Source organism: Mustela lutreola, chromosome 14, assembly GCF_030435805.1.
Source record: "Mustela lutreola isolate mMusLut2 chromosome 14, mMusLut2.pri, whole genome shotgun sequence".
Classification (NCBI taxonomy): Eukaryota; Metazoa; Chordata; class Mammalia; order Carnivora; family Mustelidae; genus Mustela; species Mustela lutreola.
Genome location: NC_081303.1, coordinates 47,417,370 through 47,427,746, shown reverse-complemented (window position 1 = coordinate 47,427,746; position 10,377 = coordinate 47,417,370). Strand labels below are relative to the sequence as shown.

Genomic DNA, 10,377 nt, shown 5'->3' with positions numbered 1-10,377 from the left:
GTCACTGGAAGGTCACTGCTGAGACACCAGCAGCTGCTGAGCGAACCAATTCCCTACTTAGGAACTTCCCTGCTTCTGGTTCCCAAGCCAGCCAAGCTTGAATCTCGCCATTCCTGGCTCATTCAGCCTTTAAACCAGGCTCATCCATCTTTCCCTATAAGGCTGGTGGTTGACACAGAGGGTTCTGAGTGCTTGGGCCCTGCTCTCACCAAGGGACTTGGGCCCTCAGGCTCTCCCGTGGTCCTTGATCTCACTTCTTATTCATCTCAGGGTCAAGTTGCTTTATAAGCAAATGCAGGGCTGTAATTTTTTTTAAAAAATTTTATTTATTTATTTGACAGACAGAGATCACAAGTAGGCAGAGAGACAGAGAGAGAGAGAGAGAGGAGAAGCAGGCTTCCCGCCGAGCAGAGAGCTGATGCGGGGCTCGATCCCAGGACCCTGTGATCACGACCTCAGCCGAAGGCAGAGGCCCAAACCGCTGAGCCACCCAGGCACCCTGAAGGGCTTTTATCTCTGACCTATATCTTGTTCCTGTGTGAGGCCTGCCCCCTGCATCTATGTTACAACAAAACTGATAACTCCCATGTAAATGTGTGTACATCTTACCTCTCCTGTGACACACAGCTGCTTATTAATTATTACTTCCCTGTTTGGGACCCGCCCACCACTGCTCTCAAAGCCTCTTCTGGGATACAGCCTCTGTGTATTCCTGGCCACTTGCTGCAGTGACACCAGACCATTCTTTCTCCTCTAAGAATCTGTCTTGGCAGAACCTCACAAGATAGGCTCCTCCGTGACCACGACTCCACTGTCTTGGTCACTTGGGGCTGGCCATCCATCTCAGCCTCCTGTCCCCCTCCTTGGGAGTTCAGAATGCATCTCCCCCTTTTTCAGAGTCTCCCCTTCGGAGAAATGAGTTTCAGAATTCTTAGTAAAGATGTTTCAGTGAATATTGCTAAAGTCTCGTGTTTTTGCCTAGCAATGCCCAGAGGGAGAAATGGTCTGCTCTCTTAGAAAAAATACATCTCCTAAGATACCATCAATGCTGGTAGCCACCTAGAATGACCTTCCTGCTTATGGCAAATTGTACTTCCCAAAAAAGGCTGCAGTAATATTTCTTATCCTATAAGCTCTTCCAGAACCTTGCCGCTCACACATCAAGAGGTGGGGTGCATGTCCCCTTTCCTTGAAAATGGGTGGGGCTTTGTGACCATCTCAATTAGTAGAGAACAGGGGAATTTCTGCTCTATGCCTTCTGAGGCTATATTACAGAAGGCAAGACAACTTCCTCCTGGCTCCCTCTTGAGATGTTTGTCTCCCCTCGCCCCCAAATTTTATTTATGGGGCGTCTCTTAAAAAAAGAAAAATGTCTGTAATTTAAAAAAAAATTATTTATTTGAGAGAGAGAGAGCACAAGCAGAGGGAGGGCTGAGGGGGAGGGAAGCCACTTCTTGCTGAGAGAGACCCTGATGCAGGGCTCGATCCCAGGACCCTGGGATCATGACCTGAGCCAAAGGCAGATGCTTTACCGACTGAGCCACCTGGGCACCCTGGGATGCTTGCCTTTGTAACCCAGCTGCCATGCTGTGAGAGAATCTGGGCCTCCTGGATAGCCTACACGTAGGGGCTAACTGTTCTCCCAGCTGACAGCATCAGCTGCCTGCTGTGTGAGTAAGGAAGTCTCCAGAATGACTGTAGCCAGCTATCTATCATCTGATTGCAATCACATGAGAGACCCTGAGCAAGAATTATCTAGGATCTAGCCGCACTCAGTAAAACCCAGAACCATGAGATATAAAAATGACTTGTTTTAAGCTACCGAGTTTGGGGAGCTGTGCTACACAGCAATAGATAACTGGAACTCCGCCCATCTCTACATCTCGAAAGCCTCACTACCCTTTATGGCCGAGCCCGTCACCGTATGTTCAGCTCCTGTAAGCCTTCCCTGACTTCTGCAGTGGAGTATCCCCTTGCTGGGCTCCCAGTGCTCTTTGCCAGTGCCAATCTCCCATAATACAACCTCCTGTAAAGTCCTGGTTCATCTATTCCTGCATCGAGGCCAGCACTTGGCTCGCCGTGGGTGCTCACATCTCTGTCTGGGAGAGTGAACATTTGTCAATGGGGAGAAGTGCTCTACTTGCAAAATAGCTTTACTGTACTTTCATAGGCCTTTTTCTCTGACTGGTGTCTCAGGATGGTTTGGGTTTCTCTACTAGGAACCTAAGATGTCTTGAGTGAGAGGCAGAAGAATTTAAGTATCTGGAGATCCTGGTGACAAAAAGATTGTCTAAGTCAGGGTTTTGTTTTTGTTTTTTGTGAGTAGTAGCCTCCGTGCCCAACATGGGACTTGAACTCACAACCCTAAGATTATGAGTCACATGCTCTGCCAACTAACCCAGCCAGGCATCCTTAAGTTAGGAGTTTCCTTTTTAAAAAACATTTTATTCATTTTTAAAATATTTATTTATTTATTTATTTATTTATTTATTTGACATAGAGAGAGAGAGTGATCACAAGTAGGCAGAGAAGCAGGCAGAGAGAGAGGGGGAAGCAGGCTCCCTGCTGAGCAGAGAGCCCGACCCAGGACTCCATCCCAGGACCCTGAGATCATGTCCTGAGTCGAACGCAGAGGCTTAACCCACTGAGCCACTCAGGCGCCCCAAAACATTTTATTTATTAATTGGCAGAGAGCTGCAAAAGAAGAGGGAAAAGCAGACTCCCCACTGAGCAGGGAGCCTGATGTAGGACTTGGTCCCAGGACGCTGGGATCACGACCAGAGCAGAAAGCAGACACTTAATGGACTGAGCCACTCAGGCACCCATGTGGGGAGCCTTCTCAAGGTTACTGAGTAAAGGGACACTTAGGCTATCAGCGTCCGGAGACATGTCTTTCACAAATTCACCAGCAGATGGCAGCCTTGCCCCTGGCTCTTACCTTGTAAACCATGAAGTGAATTTATTGCATTCATAAAATATTAATGAAGCATTTGCTCCCTGTAGGGCCCCGCGTGAGCTACAAAGGAGAGTAAGCTGCAATCCCTTCCCTCTGAGACCTTCCTGTCTAGTCTTCAGCTTGTTTTTAGATCGATTTCTCCAAAAGTCAGCTAACCCTTTCTTCTCCAAGGCTAATTTCATACAATCGGCCCGGATGGAACAGAGGGGTCAAAGGTATTGCCTAAAGTCTGGTTATTTCCACTCTACTTCACTGCCTTAAAACATTGCTCTCTGGCCAGATGATCACAGAGAGGCTGGAGCTGCAAAGGTGGTGTCCTAGACCGGAAATAGTGAAAACAGATTTTATTTTTTTATCTTTTTTAAAGTTTTATTTATTTGAGAGAGAGAGGGGGGAAAAAAAGAGCATGAGCAGGGGAGAGGCAAATGGAGAGGGAGAAGCAGACTGCTGAGCAGGGAGCCAGGTATGGAGCTCAGTCCCGGGACCTTGGGATCACAAGCTGAGCTGAAGGCAGACGCTTAGCCCACTGAGCCACCCAGGGGCCCCTGAAAACACGTTTTCATTTTGTTTTTAAGATTTTATTTATTTATTTGACAGAGATCACAGCTAGGCAGAGAGGCAGGCAGAGAGAGAGGAAGAAGCAGGCTCCCTGCCTGTGGGACTCGATCCCAGGACTCTGGAATCATGACCCGAGCTGAAGGCAGAGGCTTTAACCCACTGAGCCACCCAGGAGCCCCTGAAAACACGTTTTTTTGTTTTGTTTTAAATATTTATTTATTTGAGAGAGAAAGTGAGACAGAGCATGAGTGAGGAGAAGGTCAGAGAGAGAAGCAGACTCCCCGTGGAGCTGAGAGCCCAATGCGGAACTCGATCTCGGGACTCCAGCATCATGACCTGAGCCGAAGGCAGTCGTTCAACCCACTGAGCCACCCAGGCGCCCCTGAAAACACGTTTTAAAGCAAAGGGAAACACACTTGATCAGGAACAAAGGGCAGCTGGAGTGATTGGAAATCCCCATTCTATGGTAAACTCTAGATCTTTCTGAGAAAGTTCTGAGCCTTCAGCCCAGGCCTTGGCTACACTTCTCCCTCCAGGCTGTCAGGCTCAGAACAGCAGCAGCCTGCCCAGACAGCTGCGGGGGAGGGGGGAGCCCGCTTTCCCTTTTCCCTCCCAGCCCCTCCTGTTTGTGCCTGCCTGCACCCTGGCTCAGAGTCCCCCACAAGCCAGTGCTGTTTTGGAGCAGGGGCTGCGGAGGGAGCAGGAGCGGAAGTGGCCCAGCAGAGCTATCAGGCTGAGGGGATGGGAAAGGGAAGTGGTCATTTTTAAAGTTGTTCAGCCTGTTCCACATACTCTCTTGAGGACCTGACCCTGAGCCTCCCCTGAAGGAGTTTCTGAATCACCTTTCAAGCTCCCTTTGGAACATTCTTTGTGTTTCACGGTGCTAATGTCAGCCTGAAAATCAGAACAAATTTCCTCATCCAGAGCCCTTTGTAGTGTCCCCTCCGACTCTTTCCAGATGGATTTCCTTTTTTCTTGCCTCCAAGTATCTTCATGACATTCACTTGCAGATATTTTGGTTTTTCTTTTGCCTTTGGCCAATCAGTCTCATTTCTCCTGCAAACCCTGAGGGAGGGATTCTCAGGGTTCCTCCTTGGGAAATGTGACTACAGAGACCAAGAGCCCAGCTCAGGAGAGCTGGGCCCCATTCCATAGCACACCACCTTCTCCCTCCTTTTTAGGTAATTGCTATGCCCAATGTGGGCCTCGAACTCATGACCCCAAGATCAAGAGTCATAAGCTCTATAGACTGAGCCAGCCAGGTGCCCCCTGAACCATATCAGGTGCCCCACCACAACCGCCCCTCCACCTTTGACTTGCCTTATCACAGCCTCAGAAATGGAGAGCCAGATCCAACAAGATCCAGGGAGATCCAGAGCTGCAAAGCGCCTGAGAGATGATCCATTCCCTCCACGGGGTCCCCTCAAAGTCCCAGGGGTCCACACTGGGCTACCAGGGGCTCCTGAAGCTATACAGTGAGAACGACACACTTCCCAAGGACTCCCCCTTTCTCTCAACTCTCATTCATTTTCAGCATTATCATTTAATTAAAACAAACGGCGCTGGCGCCCGGGGTGGGGGTGGGGGATTGGGGAGGCAAGCCTGGGTGGCCCAGTTGGTTAAGCATCTGACAGCTCAGGTCTCGATGTCAGGGTCATGAGTTCAAGCCCTGTGTTGGGCTCTAAAATAAGTAAGAAAGTAAATAAACAAAATGAAGAAAACAGGGCTGGGTGAAGGAGAACGCAAATGTAAATAAACTTTTATGAGAAAACCTCCGACTTCAGAGATGTAGGAGGGGCTTGGGGCTGCCACCCGTCCCGTCCTCAGTTCCTCCAGAGCGACCTGTCCACCCCTCTCTGCTCTCGGGGGGACTTTAGGGGGGAAACTTCAGAGAGCATATGGGGTAGTGTGACCTCTCGTGTCGCACGGGAAGAAAACTGATCTAGGTTATAGTCACAGCCCCTTAACATAGCTGCGGCTCTGAGCCTTGGTTACCTCGCATGCAGAAGAGGGGCTAAAAATAGTCCTCATGTCTTCAGTTCCTGTGACGATTAATGGAGAGGATGGTGTCAAGTGTCTGACATGCAGTTAGTGCTCAATAATTAGTTATTAAGATTCATTTTAATGATCGAAGGCAGATCCGAGATTCAAACTGCAAGGCGAGTCCTGGATCCTCTAAATTATAGTGTTCTAAGCAGGCTTGCTTTTCTCTGGGCTCCACTCTAGCCAGGAAATGGCTCTGAAGTCCCCCTGGGAAGAATGAAAGGCAACGACTGTTGAAAACTATTTTAATCTGTGCCGTGAATTCTTTACTCCTTGAGCCTTCCTAGTCCCCAAATTCATTTCTTTAGCAATGCACAGAATTCTCAACCCCTCCAAGAAGGACTCGAGGGAACCAGTCACACATTTTCTGGGGTATGGAGAAGCGGGTGGAGTACTAAAACTTCAGCCTACCTGGCCTTTCTTGAAACCTTTCTCCATTTTCTGCTCCAGGTGTTTCCTCGCCTCTCTGGTCTCCCTTGGCCTTGCAGAAAGGAGGCCCAGCCTGGGCATATCATGGCGCCCTCCTCCTTGAAAGTCTCACCCTACATCTCTGATTATTCCTTTCAGAATGATGCTCTTTGTGGGCTGACAGTCACCATCAAATGTGGGTGTCCCTGAGGTCCCGAACCTGCGCTTGTTCTCAAGCTCTCTCTAGACTGAAGACCCTCCCTTCGCCATCTCCAACCCTGGTCTCTCTTCTGCCCTTGGTGTCCAGCTGCCTTCTGGATACTTCCGCTCGGATGTTCCTCAGGTAACTCAAATCCAACTAGTTTGAAATGGAATTCACTACCCCTCCCTGCCCCTCACCCCGCAGCTCCTCCTGAATGAATTATCCTAGTGAGTCCTCCAACCCAGAAGCCTAGAGACATCCGTGACTCCTCCCTCCCTTTCCGCTGCACTCTGGACCCCACCTCCAGAAGCCAACTGGTCATCAAGGCCGGTAGATTCTGTGTGCTCAAAAACTCTGAAATCCATCATCTACTTTTCAGCCCCACAGCTACTGCCTGCCATCACCTCTTTCCTGGTCTCCTGGGAACATCGCCTTATGGGCCTCCCTGGCTCATTTCTCACCTCCTTCTCGTCTAGCCTTCACAGGGACTCAGCGTCTTCTGAAACACTTTTGAACTGTCCATGTCATTTCCCTATTTAAGATCCTTTAAGGCTCCCATTGCCCTCAGGACAGTCCACCTTCCTTCAAATGGATGGAATGGCTGCCACGCTCCTTTGGTCCCTGCCTGCCTGCCAACCTCACCTTTCACAGGACTTGGTCCTTCATCACAGGTGTCAGCTCTGCTCATGAACTTGTAGTTCCCCGGTTAACAACGCTCTCCCAGGAGCTTGTCCCTTCTCCTTACTTCCTGACCAACTCTCATCTTTCAAGACCCTATTTCTAACTCACTTTTTATAAAATTTTTTTTTAAGATTTTATTTATTTATTTGACAGACAGAGATCACAAGTAGGCAGAGAGGTGGGCAGAGAGAGAAGGGGAAGCAGGCTCCCTGCTGAGCAGAGAGCCCAATGTGGGGCTTGATCCCAAGGACCCCAGGATCATGATCTGAGCTGAAGGCAGAGGCATTAACACACTGAGCCCCCCAGGGGCCCCCCTATCTCAGTTTCTCTAAGAAAACTTTCTTGACCCTGTACCTCTTCCATGAAAAGAGAATTAAGTTTTCATTCACTTTCAGCCTCTGTCTCACACTCAAGCCCTCCTCACTTGAGATCAATGAGAAAAAGAAGGAGTTTGCAGCAAGAAGGGAGCGAGAAGACATGACATCAGGACGCAGATGAGGGAGGAAAGAGGAGAAGTTGTCAGAAGGCAGCAGACGAATTTGGAAGTTGGAGGTGCCTTCCTGCTTGCCCACAGTCCACCCTACTTCATCCCCCATGGCTAGGTTCCAATCCGGAGACACTGTGGGCAAGCGTGTACAGAGAGCAGGGGAGGACACTGAAACATTTAGACATTTTTGAGAGTTCAGAGAAGCAACCAGGCCCCTGTGTGTGCCAGATCTCCTTCTAGAAGCCCCAGCAGAGAATCTCTCGGTGATGAGCTCCAACCATGTATCTCTGCAGAGGTGGGTGGAGCCAGCCAGGGCACAGTTTCGTAACTGAGGTCAGCCAGAACGCGTATCTCTGCCCCAAGAATTTCAGCCTGTGGGATGTCCCCAGTGTTGATGGGGTTTACTGGTCTTTTGTGTGATTTCAACATTGGGCCGTGCCTGTTTGCATGGTAGATGACCCAGTACACTCCTGATTCACCTCAGTCCCAAAGTCCTGTCTGAACCCCTGCAAATGAGCGATCCAAGACCAAGCCCAGATGATCGGCAGCATACAGGGAGGGTGACAACCAAAACAAAGTGAGGTTCTGGAAAAGCAGCGGAAGAGTCAGGGCCTACTCGGCTTCCTTTATCTCCAGCTCTGCCTCAACAGCTCCTAAGACATGTGCCCCGATGCAGTCTGTGGGTGGACATGCAGGGTGACCAGATATCCTGATGTGCCGGGGACAATTCTGTCGCCTTATGGCAATTATGAAGACCAACACTATACTGTTCACGATCAAAAGCGTTCCAGTTTGGACAACACACTATTAGCCACTTCATTTACAGGGTGCTTTGAGATCCTCTGGAAGAAACCCAAGTGTGACTGTTGTTACCACTGTCCCTTCCTGGATCTTCCCTAAGTCCACCACACGGCCGGGGTTGGCATGTCGTTACTGGGGAAATCCACCAACGGTCCCACAGCTCCGGGAAGGACAAACCCAGGCCAAGGAAGGAAACGCAGGAGTTTGCCCTTTTGTAAAATCTTGGGCATGAATCCAAAGCTCATCTTTCTGAGATCTTGGGAACTGATGGGAGAGAGAGTAATCCCGTGAAACTGCCATGTGTGGGTGGCAAACCCATGGTCTCGGAGGCTCACCGAAGCGCTGCAATTTAACGTATCTGCCCATCAATTGCTTGCTCGGTGCGGGAACAGCCAGTGATTCTTCTGGCTTCTCCTCCTATGTCTTGGTTGGGTCAGATGAGGATGGCCTGGTTGGGTGCTTGTTGACCTCCCAATCCTGGAGGGCCCTGGCTGTATGAAGGGACTGTCCAAAAGGAAGATGTTTCTTATGGGAGAAGGTAAGAAAAACCTAGAGAAATCCCTCATTTTCGGGGTAATAAGATGCTTGATTTTATTCCTAGATAAGAGTGGATTCAGCAACCCTAGGACTTGAAATGAAGCCTTCGAGGGTCTGAGTGCCTGACACCTGTCTAGGCTGGGAGATGGGGCAACTCCTTGCATGGATGACTTAGGGTGAGGGGTGCCCAGCTGCCCAGCAAACCCTCCAGGACCTGCTGCCAATTCACTGCTATGGGCAGAAGAAGGCCGTAGTACTTCCGGGTCGAGGAACACTCTAGAGTCCAAGAGAGCCGTAGAAAGTTACACACAGGCACACCTGCCAAGCATACACAACCACAGTGAAATGTATACCTGGTATCTGAGTATAGCTCATTTTTCAGTGCGAATAATGTCCATCAGCCCTGGACAGTAGGAGATAACACCGGCCCTCAGTTCCCCTTTGACTCAGAAATATAGCAAAGGAGCTACAGGAAACCACAAACTAGAAGATTTTATCTCCCTGAGGCTCTCGAGTCTTTGTTGCTCTTCACATTCCTGGGAATGCCAGCCTCTGGGGTTCTCCATGTTCCTCCTAACCCAAGACCACAAGTCCCTAACAGAGGGCAGTGCTCCTTGCTCGGGGCAAGGAAGTGCCACATGGGGGTTGGAAATGGCTCGAGAGCTTGGACAAGCGGTCGCACTTAACCAGAGCAGCGCGTCCCTTTCCGGGAGGCTCTGGGGACCTCCTGGCTCGGGGCGTCCTGGCACAGAGGGCTCCTGCGTGCGCCTGACCCATACCCTGGGCCTGGGGCCCCTGGGGAGCTCCTTCTCTGTTTGGAGCATTGGGCTTCTGAGCTGCTCCTCAGTTCGAGAAAGAGGTGACCAGGTGTACCCTGGTTGAAGCAGCAGTCGGGCAAAGTGTGAGCCTCTGTGCCCCCTGCCATGCCTGTCACAGACAGGCAGAAGGGAATGGCTTCACAGGAAGGGCTGGGAACTGGGTGAAGGTGCCATACCCATGGCTAACTGCTCCAGGGGCAGCTCTGAGGACCCTGAGCCTGTGTCTGCCATACAGAAGCTTGGAGGCCCAGAGAAAAGCCTCAGAGGAGGACCCACTTTTCAGAACTGCAGCTTTCTGGGGGTGGGGCACTCTCCTTTGGGTAGTAGGAAAGATGTGGGAAAGCTAAGGGGACAGGGTTGTTGGAGGGAGTTATATATGGTGGGTCACTGCTGAGAGCTTACAGGTCCCGTAGGATCTCATTTTACCCCCTACAACATTCCTGTGGATTGTACACCTTTCACAGACGCAGAGCCTGAAGCCCGGAAGTTCTAGTGTCTAGGTCAAGGCTTCAGCTAGTAAGTGGAAGGAGCAAGATCAGAGCTCAGGCCTGTCTTACTCTGGCGCCAAATGTGTCGCGTACACTTTGCCACCAGCACATGCGCATGTAAGACTCCACCCCTCCCCACAAGCCATGCCCCCACCCTTTTACTCAGGGCACAAGTTTACCAGGAGTCTGATTTCTCAGCTCACATCTGCAAACTCGCATCTGGCCGACAGGAAAACCCCCGACAGGTCCAAGCACGTGCCCCAGGCGCTTCCGCAGCAGCAGCGGAGGGGCGCACAGTGGGTCCGCGTGGGTGCACAGTGGGTCCGCAGGGGGCAGAGCTGGCGTCTCCTGCCCACGCGGTCTGGCCGCCCCGGGTCTGGCGGGGGCAGCGCCGCGGG

The 10,377-nt window shown here is 50.8% G+C and overlaps 1 long non-coding RNA gene across 2 annotated transcripts; it reads right to left on the bottom strand.

Annotated features, from left to right (window-relative positions):
* Positions 1-2,503: 2,503 nt before the first annotated feature.
* LOC131814336 (uncharacterized) lies at positions 2,504-10,297 on the bottom strand. 2 transcript variants are annotated; one of them, XR_009347279.1, is made up of 3 exons: positions 10,159-10,253; positions 4,357-8,640; positions 2,504-3,896 (listed from the first exon to the last, which is right to left on the bottom strand). It is a non-coding gene; the product is annotated as an uncharacterized LOC131814336 (long non-coding RNA). The 2 variants fall into 2 exon arrangements; XR_009347278.1 differs by lacking the exon at positions 2,504-3,896 and having other exon boundaries at positions 5,262-5,764; positions 10,159-10,297.
* Between the last annotated feature and the right edge of the window lie 80 nt (positions 10,298-10,377).